The sequence below is a fragment of the Scyliorhinus torazame genome, chromosome 10 (assembly GCF_047496885.1).
Source record: "Scyliorhinus torazame isolate Kashiwa2021f chromosome 10, sScyTor2.1, whole genome shotgun sequence".
Classification (NCBI taxonomy): Eukaryota; Metazoa; Chordata; class Chondrichthyes; order Carcharhiniformes; family Scyliorhinidae; genus Scyliorhinus; species Scyliorhinus torazame.
Window position 1 is genome coordinate 157915731 of NC_092716.1, and position 19031 is coordinate 157934761.

Here is a 19031-nt window from a genome sequence, read left to right on the forward strand (position 1 = left end):
AATGGCTGTGAGCGGCTTTTAAAAATGCTGGATGCGACTGGCTTTCAAGAATGCCAACTATCCAGTGCATGCTTGCCCCCTCAGCCAGATTTAGCAGGTCACAGGCCCGAACCCAGAGGGGCAGACCACCTCCTCCCGATGTCAACACGCTGTCCCAGGACCAGATTTTTTTTAATCGATGGGGATTCCTCCATTTTGTAACTGCCATTAAGTGAGCTACACAACAGTGTGAAGAACTGAAAATAGATCATTTTGTAATAAGGAAGAGAGGGGCATAGGCACAAACAGGCCAGGATCTCACAATTGATTCTGATGGAAAGAGCCTCACAGGAGAGTCTATGGCAACATAAAGCAGTGCTGTGTGAGCTGATCCCGATCTCCAGGGCCTCTGGTGAACACACTGAAATCGGGAACAAAATAGTATAAAGACGATTTCTTGAGGGGTGGCTTGTTAATTTTGCCAATACAATCAGAATGCAAAGCCCACGTGTTAAATGCAGGGAAGTACTGGCAAATGAAAGTTTAAAAGCTTCAAAACTTCAAAGGCAATTTGAAGAGCAGGCATGGCGAGTTCAAGGACAAACCTCTTGACTATTTTCAGAGGATGCAGCGAGAACTTAAATTGTCAGCCAAGTCCTTAGCAAAAATGTAACATTGAATGACAAAGCAGGTGAGATTGTGATGACCAAGCAGGCTCACCTGTTGCATTAAAGGTAAGCAATAATGGTGTGTCGTGAAGTTCAGCCGGTTGGTAAAAGTAGTTCTGGGAAAATAAGTATGAAACACACAGCTCCAGAAGTTGCAATCTCTGTGGAATTAGCAGCTAAGGATGTCCAACAATTAAGTTCGAGCACTAGAATCCATAAAATGCTGAGAACCAACCACAAACACAGGTTGAAAATTGCCACCGATGTGGAAAAACTGGGCACACAGCAGAAGACCGCTGATGTAAAGATGCAAAATGCAGGAATTGTGGTAAAAAGGAGCACATTGAACGTGTGTGTTGGGGAAAGAAGCAACAAGTTCCAAAGCAAAAACCAAGTTTCAAATGGAAAACCGAATCGAGGGAAAATAATCCATGTGATACAAAAAGAGCGCAAAAAAGGACTAGAGTCCGATGACAAACTGTCATTGAATGTACTGACCATTGTAGGCACAACAACCCCATTACTGGGTCACTCCTTTACGAGACGGGTAAACGGGGAAATTGGAGGTGGACACTGAACAGCAGTTTAATTTGTTCCAGAAACATTACCAAGAGAATCTACTACATATCACCGTAAAACCCTGAAAGATAATATTAAAGACCCATTCTCCGAAGTGGTTCAATTGAAGGGCTGTACCAATATATATGTGCAGCTAAATGGACAGACCGCAGACTTGTCCCGGCACGTTGTTAAAGGTAGCGATGTCCCTGCACATCGTTAAATCCAACCTGGCTGAAGAGAATGAAGCTAAAAAGGCCGAGGTGAATCTCAAGTTGGAGTTCGAAACAAGTCCACTTGTTTTTAATGAAGTGCTTGGAAGCATGAAAGAGATCTGAGTTAAGCTAAAGATTTAGGACGAAAGCCAAGCAAGATGCTTTAAGGCTAGGTCAGTGCAATACACCATCAGGCCTAAAGTCGAGACAGAATTAAAGAGGCTGGTCAAGACAGAGGTCCTCAAAACCATTAATGTAAGTGATTGGGCTACACCAATAGTAACTGTAATGAAGAAAGATGGTTCGGTACGCATATGTGGCAATTTAAAAGTTACTATCAATCCGGTATTGTGTGCAGAACAAATATCCCTTGCCTTTATTTGATGATTTATTTGCTTGGCTGGAGTTAGCATTCCAGTAAAGTTGACCTTAGTCAAGCTAATCAGCAGATAAATGTGGAACCAGATTGACAACAATAGTTGACAATTGTGACACACAAAGGGCTATTCAGATATAAAAGACATCCATTTGGCATCATGTCTACACCTGCATTGTTCCGACCTGCTAAGGATCAAATTCTAAAAGGGCTAGAAGGAGTTCAGTACTACTTAGACAATATCTTAATTACTGGAAAGAATAAAGAAGAGCACATTCAAAACTTAGATGCTACACTCCAGAGACTAGAAGATTACAGACTAGGAGTAAGGAAGGATAAATATGAATTCTTCAAATCTTCTGTTGAATACCTTGGGAACGTCATAGATGCAAAGGGACGGCACAAATCATTATCAAAAGTAAAAGCCTTAACTGAGGCACCTACACCTCAAAACGTAAACCAACTTCAATCATTTTTTGGCTTACTAAACTATTCTGGAATGTTTGTGCCCAATCTAACAACTATTCCCAAGTCTTTACGCAACTTATTGCATCAAAACAAGAAATGGAAATGGGCGAATTATTGTAAGAAGGCCTTCGTACAAGATAAAGAGGCTCTATTAAACTCAAGAGGGCGGTGCAGTGGTTAGCACTGCTGCCTCATGGCGCCAAGGACCTGGATCGATCCTGGTCCCGGGACACTGTCTGTGTGGAGTTTGCACATTCTCCCCGTGACTGTGAGGGTCAACACAAAGATGTGTAGGGTAAGTGGATTGGCCACATTAAATTGCCCCTTAATTGCGAAAAAAATGAGAAGTCCTGATACATTCTGATCTGAAGTTACCCGTACAACCATCTTCTGACGCATCACCTTATTTTGGGAGCAGTGGTTTCTCACATAATAGCCAATGGTGAAGAGAAGCCAATATTATTTGCATCAAGACCCTTGAACAAAGCAGAAATGAACAATACGCTGATAGAAAAGGAAGCTCCAGGCATCATTTATGGAATCAAATGTTTTGCCAATACCTATTATGGAAGGAAATTTACTTTACTAACGGATCATCAACCACTGACACCCTACCTGGCCCTGCACTGGTGTTCCATCACTAGCAGCGAACAAGATGTAGAGTTGGACATGGCTGTTGTCAGTCAGCACATACATCCATGATAAAATATTGTCAATCAAATCTCCTTGGGAAGGCTGACGGACTCTCTAGATTAATTCTTAACGAGTCGTCAATGAATAGTTCCAGTGGTAATATTCTCTTTTCCGAAGAAGTCGACAACATTCCTGTAACTGCAGTACAAGTTAAGAAGCATACCAGAAATACTGTCAGGACTTAGGGACATGGTACTTCGTGGCAAGACCACAGGAACAAACCTGGAGTTGAAGTCATATGTTACCCAAAGAATCAAACTATCCGAACAGGCGTTGTCTCCTGGGGAATGAGGATCATCATTCCGCCATTGTTAAGGAAACGTGTCTTAAATCAACTTCATGAAGGCCGTTGTGGGACAGTAAGAATGAAGGAGAGAGCCAGAAGTTATTTTTGGTAGCCAAGGATCGATAGCAAAATCGAGGAGATGGGGGCCATGGGTTTGGCTTGTGCAAAGGTTTGAAACCTTCTACCACGAGTCCCATTACACCCATGAGAATGACCAAAAGGGCTATGGCAAAGAGTTCATATAGATTATGCCAGACCATTCAAAGGACGAATGTTTTTCATTGTGGTAGACGCACACTCAAAATGGGCTGAAGTCGCTAGGCTACATCCATGGAGAGAACAATAGAAAGACTGGGTGAAATTTTTGCAAGATTCGGTTACCCTGAACAATTTGTTAGCAACAAAGGCCCACGGTTAATTTTGCAGAAATTCACAAATTATCTAAAGGAGAACTGAATCCAACATATCTAATCTACTCCTTATCACCTATCCACACATGGGCTGGCTGAAAGGTTTGTTGAGACAATGAAGCATTCATTGAAGGTAACTCATGAGAAAGACTCTGAAAACAGCGCGAGAGGTGAGTGAGCCGGGACTCTGAAAACAGCGCGGGAGCTGAGTGAACCGGGACATTGAAAACAGCGCGGGAGCTGAGTGAGCCGGGACTCTGAAAACAGCGCGAGAGGTGAGTGAGCCGGGACTTTGAAAACAGCACGGGAGCTGAGTGAGCCGGGACTCTGAAAACAGCGCGGGAGCTGAGTGAGCCGGGACAGTGAAAACAGCGCGAGAGGTGAGTGAGCCGGGACAGTGAAAACAGCGCGGGAGCTGAGTGAGCCGGGACTCTGAAAACAGCGCGGGAGCTGAGTGAGCCGGGACTCTGAAAACAGCGCGAGAGCTGAGTGAGCCGGGACTCTGAAAACAGCGCGGGAGCTGAGTGAGCCGGGACTCTGAAAACAGCGCGGGAGCTGAGTGAGCCGGGACTCTGAAAACAGCGCGGGAGGTGAGTGAGCCGGGACACTGAAAACAGCGCGGGAGCTGAGTGAGCCGGGACTCTGAAAACAGCGCGGGAGGTGAGTGAGCCGGGACAGTGAAAACAGCGCGGGAGCTGAGTGAGCCGGGACTCTGAAAACAGCGCGGGAGCTGAGTGAGCCGGGACTCTGAAAACAGCGCGGGAGCTGAGTGAGCCGGGACTCTCAAAACAGCGCGAGAGCTGAGTGCGCCGGGACTCTGAAAACAGCGCGAGAGGTGAGTGAGCCGGGACATTGAAAACAGCACGGGAGCTGAGTGAGCCGGGACTCTGAAAACAGCGCGAGAGGTGAGTGAGCCGGGACTCTGAAAACAGCGCGAGAGGTGAGTGAGCCGGGACTTTGAAAACAGCGCGGGAGCTGAGTGAGCCGGGACTCTGAAAACAGCGCGAGAGGTGAGTGAGCCGGGACTCTGAAAACAGCGCGGGAGCTGAGTGAGCCGGGACTCTGAAAACAGCGCGAGAGCTGAGTGCGCCGGGACTCTGAAAACAGCGCGAGAGGTGTGTGAGCCGGGACATTGAAAACAGCACGGGAGCTGAGTGAGCCGGGACTCTGAAAACAGCGCGAGAGGTGAGTGAGCCGGGACTCTGAAAACAGCGCGAGAGGTGAGTGAGCCGGGACTTTGAAAACAGCGCGGGAGCTGAGTGAGCCGGGACTCTGAAAACAGCGCGAGAGGTGAGTGAGCCGGGACTCTGAAAACAGCGCGGGAGCTGAGTGAGCCGGGACTCTGAAAACAGCGCGGGAGCTGAGTGAGCCGGGACTCTAAAAACAGCGCGGGAGGTGAGTGAGCCGGGACTCTGAAAACAGCGCGAGAGGTGAGTGAGCCGGGACTTTGAAAACAGCACGGGAGCTGAGTGAGCCGGGACACTGAAAACAGCGCGAGAGGTGAGTGAGCCGGGACAGTGAAAACAGAGCGGGAGCTGAGTGAGCCGGGTCTCTGAAAACAGCGCGGGAGGTGAGTTAGCCGGGACTCTGAAAACAGCGCGGGAGCTGAGTGAGCCGGGACTCTGAAAACAGCGCGGGAGGTGAGTGAGCCGGGACACTGAAAACAGCGCGGGAGCTGAGTGAGCCGGGACACTGAAAACAGCGCGGGAGCTGAGTGAGCCGGGACTCTGAAAACAGCGCGGGAGGTGAGTGAGCCGGGACTCTGAAAACAGCGCGAGAGCTGAGTGAGCCGGGACTTTGAAAACAGCGCGGGAGCTGAGTGAGCCGGGACTCTGAAAACAGCGCGAGAGGTGAGTGAGCCGGGACTCTGAAAACAGCGCGGGAGCTGAGTGAGCCGGGACTCTGAAAACAGCGCGAGAGCTGAGTGCGCCGGGACTCTGAAAACAGCGCGAGAGGTGTGTGAGCCGGGACATTGAAAACAGCACGGGAGCTGAGTGAGCCGGGACTCTGAAAACAGCGCGAGAGGTGAGTGAGCCGGGACTCTGAAAACAGCGCGAGAGGTGAGTGAGCCGGGACTTTGACAACAGCGCGGGAGCTGAGTGAGCCGGGACTCTGAAAACAGCGCGAGAGGTGAGTGAGCCGGGACTCTGAAAACAGCGCGGGAGCTGAGTGAGCCGGGACTCTGAAAACAGCGCGGGAGCTGAGTGAGCCGGGACTCTAAAAACAGCGCGGGAGGTGAGTGAGCCGGGACTCTGAAAACAGCGCGAGAGGTGAGTGAGCCGGGACTTTGAAAACAGCACGGGAGCTGAGTGAGCCGGGACACTGAAAACAGCGCGAGAGGTGAGTGAGCCGGGACAGTGAAAACAGAGCGGGAGCTGAGTGAGCCGGGTCTCTGAAAACAGCGCGGGAGGTGAGTTAGCCGGGACTCTGAAAACAGCGCGGGAGCTGAGTGAGCCGGGACTCTGAAAACAGCGCGGGAGGTGAGTGAGCCGGGACACTGAAAACAGCGCGGGAGCTGAGTGAGCCGGGACACTGAAAACAGCGCGGGAGCTGAGTGAGCCGGGACTCTGAAAACAGCGCGGGAGGTGAGTGAGCCGGGACTCTGAAAACAGCGCGAGAGCTGAGTGAGCCGGGACACTGAAAACAGCGCAGGAGCTGAGTGAGCGGGGACTCTGAAAACAGCTCGAGAGCTGAGTGAGCCGGGACTCTGAAAACAGCGCGGGAGCTGAGTGAGCCGGGACTCTGAAAACTGCGCGAGAGGTGAGTGAGCCGGGACTCTGAAAACAGCGCGAGAGCTGAGTGAGCCGGGACATTGAAAACAGCGCGAGAGGTGAATGAGCCGGGACTCTGAAAACAGCGCGGGAGGTGAGTGAGCCGGGACTCTGAAAACAGCGCGAGAGCTGAGTGAGCCGGGACTCTGAAAACAGCGCGGGAGCTGAGTGAGCCGGGACAGTGAAAACAGCACGGGAGCTGAGTGAGCCGGGACATTGAAAACAGTGCGAGAGGTGAGTGAGCCGGGACTCTGAAAACTGCGCGAGAGGTGAGTGAGCCGGGACTCTGAAAACAGTGCGGGAGCTGAGTGAGCCGGGACATTGAAAACAGCGCGAGAGGTGAGTGAGCCGGGACTCTGAAAACAGCGCGGGAGCTGAGTGAGCCGGGACAGTGAAAACAGCACGGGAGCTGAGTGAGCCGGGACATTGAAAACAGCGCGAGAGGTGAGTGAGCCGGGACTCTGAAAACAGCGCAGGAGCTGAGTGAGCCGGGACTCTGAAAACAGCGCGGGAGCTGAGTGAGCCGGGACTCTGAAAACAGTGCGAGAAGTGAGTGAGCCGGGGCAGTGAAAACAGCGCGGGAGGTGGGTGAGCCGGGACTCTGAAAACAGCGCGGGAGGTGAGTGAGCCGGGACTCTGAAAACAGCGCGGGAGCTGAGTGAGCCGGGACTCTGAAAACAGCGCGGGAGCTGAGTGAGTCGGGACTCTGAAAACAGCGCGGGAGCTGAGTGAGCCGGGACTCTGAAAACAGCGCGGGAGCTGAGTGAGCCGGGACAGTGAAAACAGCGCGGGAGCTGAGTGAGCCGGGACTCTGAAAACAGCGCGAGAGCTGAGTGAGCCGGGACAGTGAAAACAGCGCGAGAGCTGAGTGAGCCGGGACACTGAAAACAGCGCGGGAGCTGAGTGAGCCGGGACTCTGAAAACAGCGCGAGAGGTGATTGAGCCGGGACTCTGAAAACAGCGCGGGAGCTGAGTGAGCCGGGACTTTGAAAACAGCGCGGGAGCTGAGTGAGCCGGGACTCTGAAAACAGCGCGGGAGCTGAGTGAGCCGGGACTCTGAAAACAGCGCTGAAGCTGAGTGAGCCGGGACTTTGAAAACAGCGCGAGAAGTGAGTGAGCCGGGACTCTGAAAACAGCGCGGGAGCTGAGTGAGCCCGGACTCTGAAAACAGCGCGGGAGCTGAGTGAGCCGGGACTCTGAAAACAGCGCGAGAGCTGAGTGAGCCGGGACTTTGAAAACAGCGCGGGAGCTGAGTGAGCCGGGACTCTGAAAACAGCGCGGGAGCTGAGTGAGCCGGGACTCTGAAAACAGCGCGGGAGCTGAGTGAGCCGGGACATTGAAAACAGCGCGGGAGCTGAGTGAGCCGGGACTCTGAAAACAGCGCGAGAGGTGAGTGAGCCGGGACTCTGAAAACAGCGCGGGAGCTGAGTGAGCCGGGACTCTGAAAACAGCGCGGGAGCTGAGTGAGCCGGGACTCTGAAAACAGCGCGAGAGGTGAGTGAGCCGGGACATTGAAAACAGCGCGGGAGCTGAGTGAGCCGCGACTCTGAAAACAACGCGAGAGGTGAGTGAGCCGGGTCATTGAAAACAGCGCGAGAGTTGAGTGAGCCGCGACAGTGAAAACAGCGCAGGAGCTGAGTGAGCCGGGACTCTGGAAACAGCGCGAGAGCTGAGTGAGCCGGGACAGTGAAAACAGCGCGGGAGCTGAGTGAGCCGGGACTCTGAAATCAGCGTGGGAGCTGAGTGAGCCGGGACTCTGAAAACAGCGCGGGAGCTGAGTGAGCCGGGACAGTGAAAACAGCGCGGGAGCTGAGTGAGCCGGGACTCTGAAAACAGCGCGGGAGCTGAGTGAGCCGGGACTCTGAAAACAGCGTGGGAGCTGAGTGAGCCGGGACTCTGAAAACAGCGCGGGAGGTGAGTGAGCCGGGACTCTGAAAACAGCGCGAGATGTGAGTGAGCCGGGACTCTGAAAACAGCGCGGGAGGTGAGTGAGCCGGGACTCTGAAAACAGCGCGAGAGCTGAGTGAGCTGGGACTCTGAAAACAGCGCGAGAGGTGAGTGAGCCGGGACTCTGAAAACAGCGCGGGAGCTGAGTGAGCCGGGACTCTGAAAACAGCGCGAGAGGTGAGTGAGCCGGGACTCTGAAAACAGCGCGGGAGCTGAGTGAGCCGGGACTCTGAAAACAGCGCGGGAGGTGAGTGAGCCGGGACTCTGAAAACAACGCGAGAGTTGAGTGAGCCGCGACAGTGAAAACAGCGCAGGAGCGGAGTGAGCCGGGACTCTGGAAACAGCGCGGGAGCTGAGTGAGCCGGGACAGTGAAAACAGCGCGGGAGCTGAGTGAGCCGGGACTCTGAAATCAGCGCGGGAGCTGAGTGAGCCGGGACTCTGAAAACAGCGCGGGAGCTGAGTGAGCCGGGACAGTGAAAACAGCGCGGGAGCTGAGTGAGCCGGGACTCTGAAAACAGCGCGGGAGCTGAGTGAGCCGGGACTCTGAAAACAGCGTGGGAGCTGAGTGAGCCGGGACTCTGAAAACAGCGCGGGAGGTGAGTGAGCCGGGACTCTGAAAACAGCGCGAGAGGTGAGTGAGCCGGGACTCTGAAAACAGCGCGGGAGGTGAGTGAGCCGGGACTCTGAAAACAGCGCGAGAGCTGAGTGAGCCGGGACTCTGAAAACAGCGCGAGAGGTGAGTGAGCCGGGACTCTGAAAACAGCGCGGGAGCTGAGTGAGCCGGGACTCTGAAAACAGCGCGGGAGGTGAGTGAGCCGGGACTCTGAAAACAGCGCGGGAGCTGAGTGAGCCGGGACTCTGAAAACAGCGCGGGAGCTGAGTGAGCCGGGACTCTGAAAACAGCGCGGGAGCTGAGTGAGCCGGGACTCTGAAAACAGCGCGGGAGGTGAGTGAGCCGGGACTCTGAAAACAGCGCGGGAGCTGAGTGAGCCGGGACTCTGAAAACAGCGCGGGAGGTGAGTGAGCCGGGACTCTGAAAACAGCGCGAGAGGTGAATGAGCCGGGACTCTAAAAACAGCGCGGGAGGTGAGTGAGCCGGGACTCTGAAAACACCGCGGGAGCTGAGTGATCCGGGACATTGAAAACAGCACGGGAGCTGAGTGAGCCGGGACAGTGAAAACAGCGCAGGAGCTGAGTGAGCCGGGACTCTGAAAACAGCGCGGGAGCTGAGTGAGCCCGGACTCTGAAAACAGCGCGGGAGCTGAGTGAGCCGGGACTCTGAAAACAGCGTGGGAGCTGAGTGAGCCGGGACTCTGAAAACAGCGCGGGAGCTGAGTGAGCCGGGACTCTGAAAACAGCGCGGGAGGTGAGTGAGCCGGGACTCTGAAAACAGCGCGAGCGGTGAGTGAGCCGGGACTCTGAAAACAGCGCGGGACCTGAGTGAGCCGGGACTCTGAAAACAGCGCGGGAGCTGAGTGAGCCGGGACTCTGAAAACAGCGCGAGAGGTGAGTGAGCCGGGACTCTGAAAACAGCGCGGGAGCTGAGTGAGCCGGGACTCTGAAAACAGCGCGGGAGCTGAGTGAGCCGGGACTCTGAAAACAGCGCGAGAGCTGAGTGAGCCGTGACTCTGAAAACAGTGCGAGAGGTGAGTGAGCCGGGACTCTGAAAACAGCGCGGGAGCTGAGTGAGCCGGGACTCTGAAAACAGCGCGGGAGGTGAGTGAGCCGGGACTCTGAAAACAGCGCGGGAGCTGAGTGAGCCGGGTCTCTGAAAACAGCGCGGGAGCTGAGTGAGCCGGGACTCTGAAAACAGCGCGGGAGGTGAGTGAGCCGGGACTCTGAAAAAGCGCGGGAGCTGAGTGAGCCGGGACTCTGAAAACAGCGCGGGAGCTGAGTGAGCCGGGACATTGAAAACAGCGCGAGAGCTGAGCGAGCCGGGACTCTGAAAACAGCGCGGGAGCTGAGTGAGCCGGGTCTCTGAAAACAGCGCGGGAGCTGAGTGAGCCCGGACTCTGAAAACAGCGCGGGAGCTGAGTGAGCCGGGACATTGAAAACAGCGCGGGAGCTGAGTGAGCCGGGACTCTGAAAACAGCGAGGGAGCTGAGTGAGCCCGGACTCTGAAAACAGCGCGGGAGCTGAGTGAGCCGGGACATTGAAAACAGCGCGGGAGCTGAGTGAGCCGGGACTCTGAAAACAGCGAGGGAGCTGAGTGAGCCGGGACTCTGAAAACAGCGCGGGAGGTGAGTGAGCCGGGACTCTGAAAACAGCGCGGGAGCTGAGTGAGCCGGGACATTGAAAACAGCGCGGGAGCTGAGTGAGCCGGGACTCTGAAAACAGCGTGGGAGGTGAGTGAGCCGGGACTCTGAAAACAGTGCGAGAGGTGAGTGAGCCGGGACTCTGAAAACAGCGCGAGAGGTGAGTGAGCCGGGACTCTTAAAACAGTGCGAGAGGTGAGTGAGCCGGGACTCTGAAAACAGCGCGGGAGGTGAGTGAGCCGGGATTCTGAAAACAGTGCGAGAGGTGAGTGAGCCGGGACTCTGAAAACAGCGCGGGAGGTGAGTGAGCCGGGACATTGAAAACAGCGCGAGAGGTGAGTGAGTCGGGACTCTGAAAACAGCACGGGAGCTGAGTGAGCCGGGACTCTGAAAACAGCGCGAGAGCTGAGTGAGCCGGGACATTGAAAACAGCGCGAGAGGTGAGTGAGCCGGGACTCTGAAAACAGCGCGAGAGGTGAGTGAGCCGGGACTCTGAAAACAGCGCGGGAGCTGAGTGAGCCGGGACTCTGAAAACAGCGCGGGAGCTGAGTGAGCCGGGACTCTGAAAACAGCGCGGGAGCTGAGTGAGCCGGGACTCTGAAAACAGCCCGGGAGGTGAGTGAGCCGGGACTTTGAAAACAGCGCGAGAGGTGAATGAGCCGGGACATTGAAAACAGCGCGGGAGCTGAGTGAGCCGGGACTCTGAAAACAGCGCGAGAGCTGAGTGAGCCGGGACTCTGAAAACAGTGCGAGAGGTGAGTGAGCCGGGACTCTGAAAACAGCGCGGGAGGTGAGTGAGCCGGGACATTGAAAACAGCGCGAGAGGTGAGTGAGCCGGGACTCTGAAAACAGCACGGGAGCTGAGTGAGCCGGGACTCTGAAAACAGCGTGGGAGGTGAGTGAGCCGGGACTCTGAAAACAGCGCGAGAGCTGAGTGAGCCGGGACATTGAAAACAGCGCGAGAGGTGAGTGAGCCAGGACTCTGAAAACAGCGCGAGAGGTGAGTGAGCCGGGACTCTGAAAACAGCGCGGGAGCTGAGTGAGCCGGGACTCTGAAAACAGCGCGAGAGCTGAGTGAGCCGGGACATTGAAAACAGCGCGAGAGGTGAGTGAGCCGGGACTCTGAAAACAGCGCGAGAGGTGAGTGAGCCGGGACTCCGAAAACAGCGCGGGAGCTGAGTGAGCCGGGACTTTGAAAACAGCGCGAGAGGTGAGTGAGCCGGGACTCTGAAAACAGCGCGGGAGCTGAGTGAGCCGGGACTCTGAAAACAGCGCGGGAGCTGAGTGAGCCAGGACTCTGAAAACAGCGCGGGAGCTGAGTGAGCCGCGACTCTGAAAATAGCGCGGGAGCTGAGTGAGCCGGGACTCTAAAAACAGCGCGAGAGGTGAGTGACCCGGGACAGTGAAAACAGCGCGAGAGGTGAGTGAGCCGGGACTCTGAAAACAGCGCGGGAGCTGAGTGAGCCGGGACTCTGAAAACAGCGCGGGAGCTGAGTGAGCCGGGTCTCTGAAAACAGCGCGGGAGCTGAGTGAGCCGGGACTCTGAAAACAGCGCGGGAGCTGAGTGAGCCGGGACTCTGAAAACAGCGCGAGAGCTGAGTGAGCCGGGACATTGAATACAGCGCGAGAGGTGAGTGAGCCGGGACTCTGAAAACAGCGCGGGAGCTGAGTGAGCCGGGACACTGAAAACAGCGCGGGAGCTGAGTGAGCCGGGACAGTGAAAACAGCGCGAGAGGTGAGTGAGCCGGGACAGTGAAAACAGCGCGGGAGCTGAGTGAGCCGGGACAGTGAAAACAGCGCAGGAGCTGAGTGAGCCGGGACATTGAAAACAGCGCGGGAGCTGAGTGAGCCGGGACTCTAAAAACAGCGCGAGAGGTGAGTGAGCCGGGACTTTGAAAACAGCGCGAGAGGTGAGTGAGCCGGGACTCTGAAAACAGCGTGAGAGGTGAGTGAGCCGTGACTTTGAAAACAGCGCGAGAGGTGAGTGAGCCGGGACTCTGAAAACAGCGCGAGAGGTGAGTGAGCCGGGACTCTGAAAACAGCGCGAGAGCTGAGTGAGCCGCGACTCTGAAAACAGCGCGAGAGGTGAGTGAGCCGGGACATTGAAAACAGCGCGGGAGCTGAGTGAGCCGGGACTCTGAAAACAGCGCGAGAGGTGAGTGAGCCGGGACTCTGAAAACAGCGCGGGAGCTGAGTGAGCCGGGACTCTGAAAACAGCGCGAGAGGTGAGTGAGCCGGGACTCTGAAAACAGCGCGAGAGGTGAGTGAGCCGGGACACTGAAAACAGCGCGAGAGGTGAGTGAGCCGGGACATTGAAAACAGCGCGAGAGGTGAGTGAGCCGGGACTCTGAAAACAGCGCGGGAGGTGAGTGAGCCGGGACTCTGAAAACAGCGCGGGAGCTGAGTGAGCCGGGTCTCTGAAAACAGCGCGAGAGGTGAGTGAGACGGGACTCTGAAAACAGCGCGAGAGGTGAGTGTGCCCGGACTCTAAAAACAGCGCGAAAGGTGAGTGAGCCGGGACTCTGAAATCAGCGCGGGAGGTGAGTGAGCCGGGACTCTGAAAACAGCGCGGGAGCTGAGTGAGCCGGGACTCTGAAAACGGCGCGGGAGCTGAGTGAGCCGGGACTCTGAAAACAGCGCGGGAGCTGAGTGAGCCGGGACTCTGAAAACAGCGCGGGAGCTGAGTGAGCCGGGACTCTGAAAACAGCGCGGGAGCTGAGTGAGCCGGGACTCTGAAAACAGCGCGGGAGCTGAGTGAGCCGGGACTCTGAAAACAGCGCGGGAGCTGAGTGAGCCGGGACTCTGAAAACAGCGCGGGAGCTGAGTGAGCCGGGACTCTGAAAACAGCGCGAAAGGTGAGTGAGCCGGGACACTGAAAACAGCGCGAGAGGTGAGTGAGCCGGGACATTGAAAACAGCGCGAGAGGTGAGTGAGCCGGGACTTTGAAAACAGCGCGAGAGGTGAGTGAGCCCGGACTCTAAAAACAGCGCGAAAGGTGAGTGAGCCGGGACTCTGAAATCAGCGCGGGAGCTGAGTGAGCCGGGACATTGAAAACAGCGCGAGAGGTGAGTGAGCCGGGACTCTGAAAACAGCGCGGGAGCTGAGTGAGCCGGGACTCTGAAAACAGCGCGGGAGCTGAGTGAGCCGGGACAATGAAAACAGCGCGAGAGCTGAGTGAGCCGGGACTCTGAAAACAGCGCGAGAGGTGAGTGAGCCGGGACTTATGAAAACAGCGCGGGAGCTGAGTGAGCCGGGACTCTGAAAACAGCGCGGGAGCTGAGTGAGCCGGGACTCTGAAAACAGCGCGGGAGCTGAGTGAGCCAGGACTCTGAAAACAGCGCGGGAGCTGAGTGAGCCGCGACTCTGAAAATAGCGCGGGAGCTGAGTGAGCCGGGACTCTAAAAACAGCGCGAGAGGTGAGTGACCCGGGACAGTGAAAACAGCGCGAGAGGTGAGTGAGCCGGGACTCTGAAAACAGCGCGGGAGCTGAGTGAGCCGGGACTCTGAAAACAGCGCGGGAGCTGAGTGAGCCGGGTCTCTGAAAACAGCGCGGGAGCTGAGTGAGCCGGGACTCTGAAAACAGCGCGGGAGCTGAGTGAGCCGGGACATTGAAAACAGCGCGAGAGGTGATTGAGCCGGGACTCTGAAAACAGCGCGGGAGCTGAGTGAGCCGGGACTCTGAAAACAGTGCGAGAGGTGAGTGAGCCGGGACTCTGAAAACAGCGCGGGAGCTGAGTGAGCCGGGACATTGAAAACAGCGCGGGAGCTGAGTGAGCCGGGACTCTGAAAACAGCGCGAGAGGTGAGTGAGCCGGGACTCTGAAAACAGCGCGGGAGATTTAAAAAGCGCGGGAGCTGCGAGTCGGAGCGGAGATTTTAAAAGGTCGCGGCCTAGTTTCGGGAGCCGTTCGGAGGAGGAGGAGCAGTCTCTCAGGGAGAGAACCTGAGAACATCCAAGACACTCAGAGGGTAAGAAGGTAAGTGATTTTTACTCATTTTTACTTTTATACCTTTTTCAATTTGTGTGTGTCGGCGGGAAACTGAAGTGACATCACAGAAAAGCTGTGGCCTGAGTGGCTGGTTGGGAATCTACACTAAATTTAAAAAATTAAGCATTGGTAACTAATTAAACATAATTACTTAATTATAATTTAGAGGGGTATCTAAGCCAGAGATCGGAGAGTACTATATTTAGCTTTCGCATTTCTATTAGAAATCTAGGGCTAGGAAACAGATAGTTTTTTTTTAAATAATATTTTATTGAAAATTTTTGGTCAACCAACACAGTACATTGTGCATCCTTTACACAACATTGTAACAATACAGATAATAATGACCTTTTTTAAATTTAAACAAAAACCACAACAAATAAATAAATATTAAAATAACAAAAAATAAAAACTAGCCCTAATTGGCAACTGCCTTGTCTCAGGCCACACCCCCACCCCCATCCCCCCCCCATCCCTCCCCCCCCCCCCCCCTCCCCCCAAGTCCTGGGCCGCTGCTGCTGCCTTCTTTGTTCTCCCCTATCTATCTTTCCGCAAGATATTCGACGAACGGTTGCCACCGCCTAGTAAACCCTTGAGCCGACCCCCTTAGGACGAACTTAATCCGCTCTAACTTTATGAACCCCGCCATATCATTTATCCAGGTCTCCACCCCCGGGGGCTTGGCTTCTTTCCACATTAGCAATATTCTGCGCCGGGCTACTAGGGACGCAAAGGCCAAAACATCGGCCTCTTTCGCCTCCTGCACTCCCGGCTCTTGTGCAACCCCAAATATAGCCAACCCCCAGCTTGGTTCGACCCGGACTCCTACTACTTTCGAAAGCACCTTTGTCACCCCCATCCAAAACCCCTGTAGTGCCGGGCATGACCAAAACATATGGGTATGATTCGCTGGGCTTCTCGAGCACCTCGCACACCTATCCTCCACCCCAAAAAATTTACTGAGCCGTGTTCCAGTCATATGTGCCCTGTGTAATACCTTAAACTGAATCAGGCTTAGCCTGGCGCACGAGGACGACGAGTTTACCCTGTTTAGGGCATCTGCCCACATCCCCTCCTCAATCTCCTCCCCTAGCTCTTCTTCCCATTTCCCTTTTAGTTCGTCCATCATAGTCTCCCCTTCGTCTCTCATTTCCCTATATATATATCCGACACCTTACCGTCCCCCACCCATTTCTTTGAGATGACTCTGTCCTGCACCTCTTGTGTCGGGAGCTGCGGGAATTCCCTCACCTGCTGCCTCGCAAAAGCCCTCAATTGCATGTACCTGAATGCATTCCCTTGGGGCAACCCATATTTCTCGGTCAGCGCTCCCAGACTCGCAAACTTCCCATCCACAAATAGATCTTTCAATTGCGTTATACCTGCTCTTTGCCACATTCCATATCCCCCATCCATTCCCCCCCGGGGCAAACCTATGGTTGTTTCTTATCGGGGACCCCCCCAGTGCTCCGGTCTTTCCCCTATGTTGTCTCCACTGTCCCCAAATCTTCAGTGTAGCTACCACCACCGGACTCGTGGTATAGTTCCTTGGTGAGAACGGCAATGGGGCTGTCACCATAGCCTGCAGGCTGGTCCCCCTACAGGACACCCTCTCTAATCTCTTCCACGCCGCTCCTTCCTCCTCTCCCATCCACTTACTCACCATTGAAATATTAGCGGCCCAATAATACTCACTTAGGCTCGGTAGTGCCAGCCCCCCCCTATCCCTACTACGCTGTAAGAATCCCTTCCTCACTCTCGGAGTCTTCCCGGCCCAAACAAAACCCATGATACTCTTTTCTATCCTTTTGAAAAAAGCCTTCGTGATCACCACCGGGAGACACTGAAACACAAAAAGGAATCTCGGGAGGACCACCATCTTAACTGCCTGCACCCTCCCTGCCATTGACAATGCTACCATATCCCATCTCTTGAAATCTTCCTCCATCTGTCCCACCAACCGCGTCAAATTTAGCCTGTGCAATGTGCCCCAATTCTTAGCTATCTGGATCCCCAGGTAACGAAAGTCTCTTGTTACCTTCCTCAACGGTAGGTCTTCTATTTCTCTACTCTGCTCCCCTGGATGCACCACAAACAGCTCACTCTTTCCCATGTTCAATTTATACCCTGAAAAATCCCCAAACTCCCCAAGTATCCGCATTATTTCTGGCATCCCCTCCGCTGGATCCGCCACATATAGTAGCAGATCATCCGCATATAAAGATACCCGGTGTTCTTCTCCTCCCCTAAGTATTCCCCTCCATCCCTTGGAACCTCAGCGCTATCGCCAGGGGCTCAATCGCCAGTGCAAACAGTAATGGGGACAGAGGACATCCCTGCCTTGTCCCTCTATGGAGCCGAAAATATGCCGATCCCCGTCCATTCGTGACCACACTCGCCACTGGGGCCCTATACAACAGCTGCACCCATCTAACATACCCCTCTCCGAACCCAAATCTCCTCAACACCTCCCACAGATAATCCCACTCCACTCTATCAAATGCTTTCTCGGCATCCATCGCCACTACTATCTCCGTTTCACCCTCTGGTGGGGCCATCATCATTACCCCTAACAACCTCCGTATGTTCGTGTTCAGCTGTCTCCCCTTCACAAACCCAGTTTGGTCCTCATGAACCACCCCCGGGACACATTCCTCTATTCTCATTGCCATTACCTTGGCCAAGACCTTGGCATCTACATTGAGGAGGGAGATTGGTCTGTAGGACCCGCATTGTAGCGGATCCTTTTCCTTCTTTAAAAGAAGCGATATCGTTGCTTCTGACATAGTCGGGGGCAGTTGTCCCCTTTCCTTTGCCTCGTTGAAGGTCCTCGTCAGTAGCGGGGCGAGCAAGTCCAAATATTTTCTGTAAAATTCAACTGGGAATCCATCCGGTCCCGGGGCCTTTCCCGTCTGCATGTTCCTAATTCCTTTCACCACTTCTTCTACCGTGATCTGTGCTCCCAATCCCATCCTTTCCTGCTCTTCCACCTTGGGAATTTCCAGCCGATCCAAAAACTCCATCATTCTCTCCCTCCCATCCGGGGGTTGAGCTTCATACAATTTTTTATAAAATGTCTTAAACACTTCATTCACTCTCTCCGCTCCCCGCTCCGTCTCTCCATCTTCGTCTCTCACCCCCCCTATTTCCCTCGCTGCTCCCCTTTTCCTCAATTGGTGTGCCAGCAATCTGCTCGCCTTCTCTCCATATTCATACTGTACACCCTGCGCCTTCCTCCATTGTGCCTCTGCAGTGCCTGTGGTCAGCAAGTCAAATTCCACATGCAGCCTTTGCCTTTCCCTATACAGTCCCTCCTCCGGTGCTTCCGCATACTGTCTGTCCACCCTCAAAAGTTCTTGCAACAACCGCTCCCGTTCCTTACTCTCCTGCTTCCCTTTATGTGTCCTTATTGATATCAGCTCCCCCCTAACCACCGCCTTCAACGCCTCCCAGACCACTCCCACCTGAACCTCCCCATTGTCATTAAGTTCCAAGTACTTTTCAATGCATCCCCTCACCCTTAAGCACACCCCCTCATCCGCCATTAGTCCCATATCCATTCTCCAGGGTGGACGCCCTCTTGTTTCCTCCCCTATCTCCAAGTCTACCCAGTGTGGGGCATGATCCGAAATGGCTATAGCCGTATATTCCGTTCCCCTCACCCTCGGGATCAATGCCCTACCCAACACAAAAAAGTCTATGCGTGAATAGACTTTATGGACATAGGAGAAAAACGAGAACTCCTTACTCCTAGGTCTACTGAATCTCCACGGGTCCACCCCTCCCATCTGCTCCATAAAATCCTTAAGCACCTTGGCTGCTGCCGGCCTCCTACCAGTCCTGGACTTCGACCTATCCAGCCTTGGTTCCAACACCGTGTTAAAGTCTCCCCCCATTATCAGCTTTCCGGTCTCTAGGTCTGGGATGCGTCCTAGCATTCGCCTCATAAAATTGGCATCGTCCCAATTCGGGGCATACACGTTTACCAACACCACCATCTCTCCCTGTAATTTGCCACTCACCATCACGTATCTGCCCCCGTTATCCGCCACTATAGTCTTTGCCTCGAACATTACCCGCTTCCCCACTAATATAGCCACCCCCCTGTTTTTCGCATCCAGCCCCGAATGGAACACCTGCCCTACCCATCCTTTGCGCAGCCTAACCTGATCTATCAGTTTCAGGTGCGTTTCCTGTAACATGACCACATCTGCTTTAAGTTTCTTAAGGTGTGCGAGTACTCGTGCCCTCTTTATCGGCCCGTTAAGCCCCCTCACGTTCCACGTGATCAGCCGGGTTGGGGGGCGTCCCACCCCCCCCCTTGCCGGTTAGCCATCATCTTTTTCCAGCTTCTCGCCCAGTTCCCACGCGGCTGTATTTCTCCCAGACGGTGCCCCCCCGCCCATCCTTTCCCGC

The 19031-nt window shown here is 54.5% G+C and overlaps 1 protein-coding gene across 1 annotated transcript in view; it reads left to right on the top strand.

Moving 5' to 3' along the window:
• mdka (midkine a) overlaps window positions 1-19031 on the top strand; it is a 142218-nt gene that overhangs the window by 29127 nt on the left and 94060 nt on the right. The window lies entirely within an intron of this gene.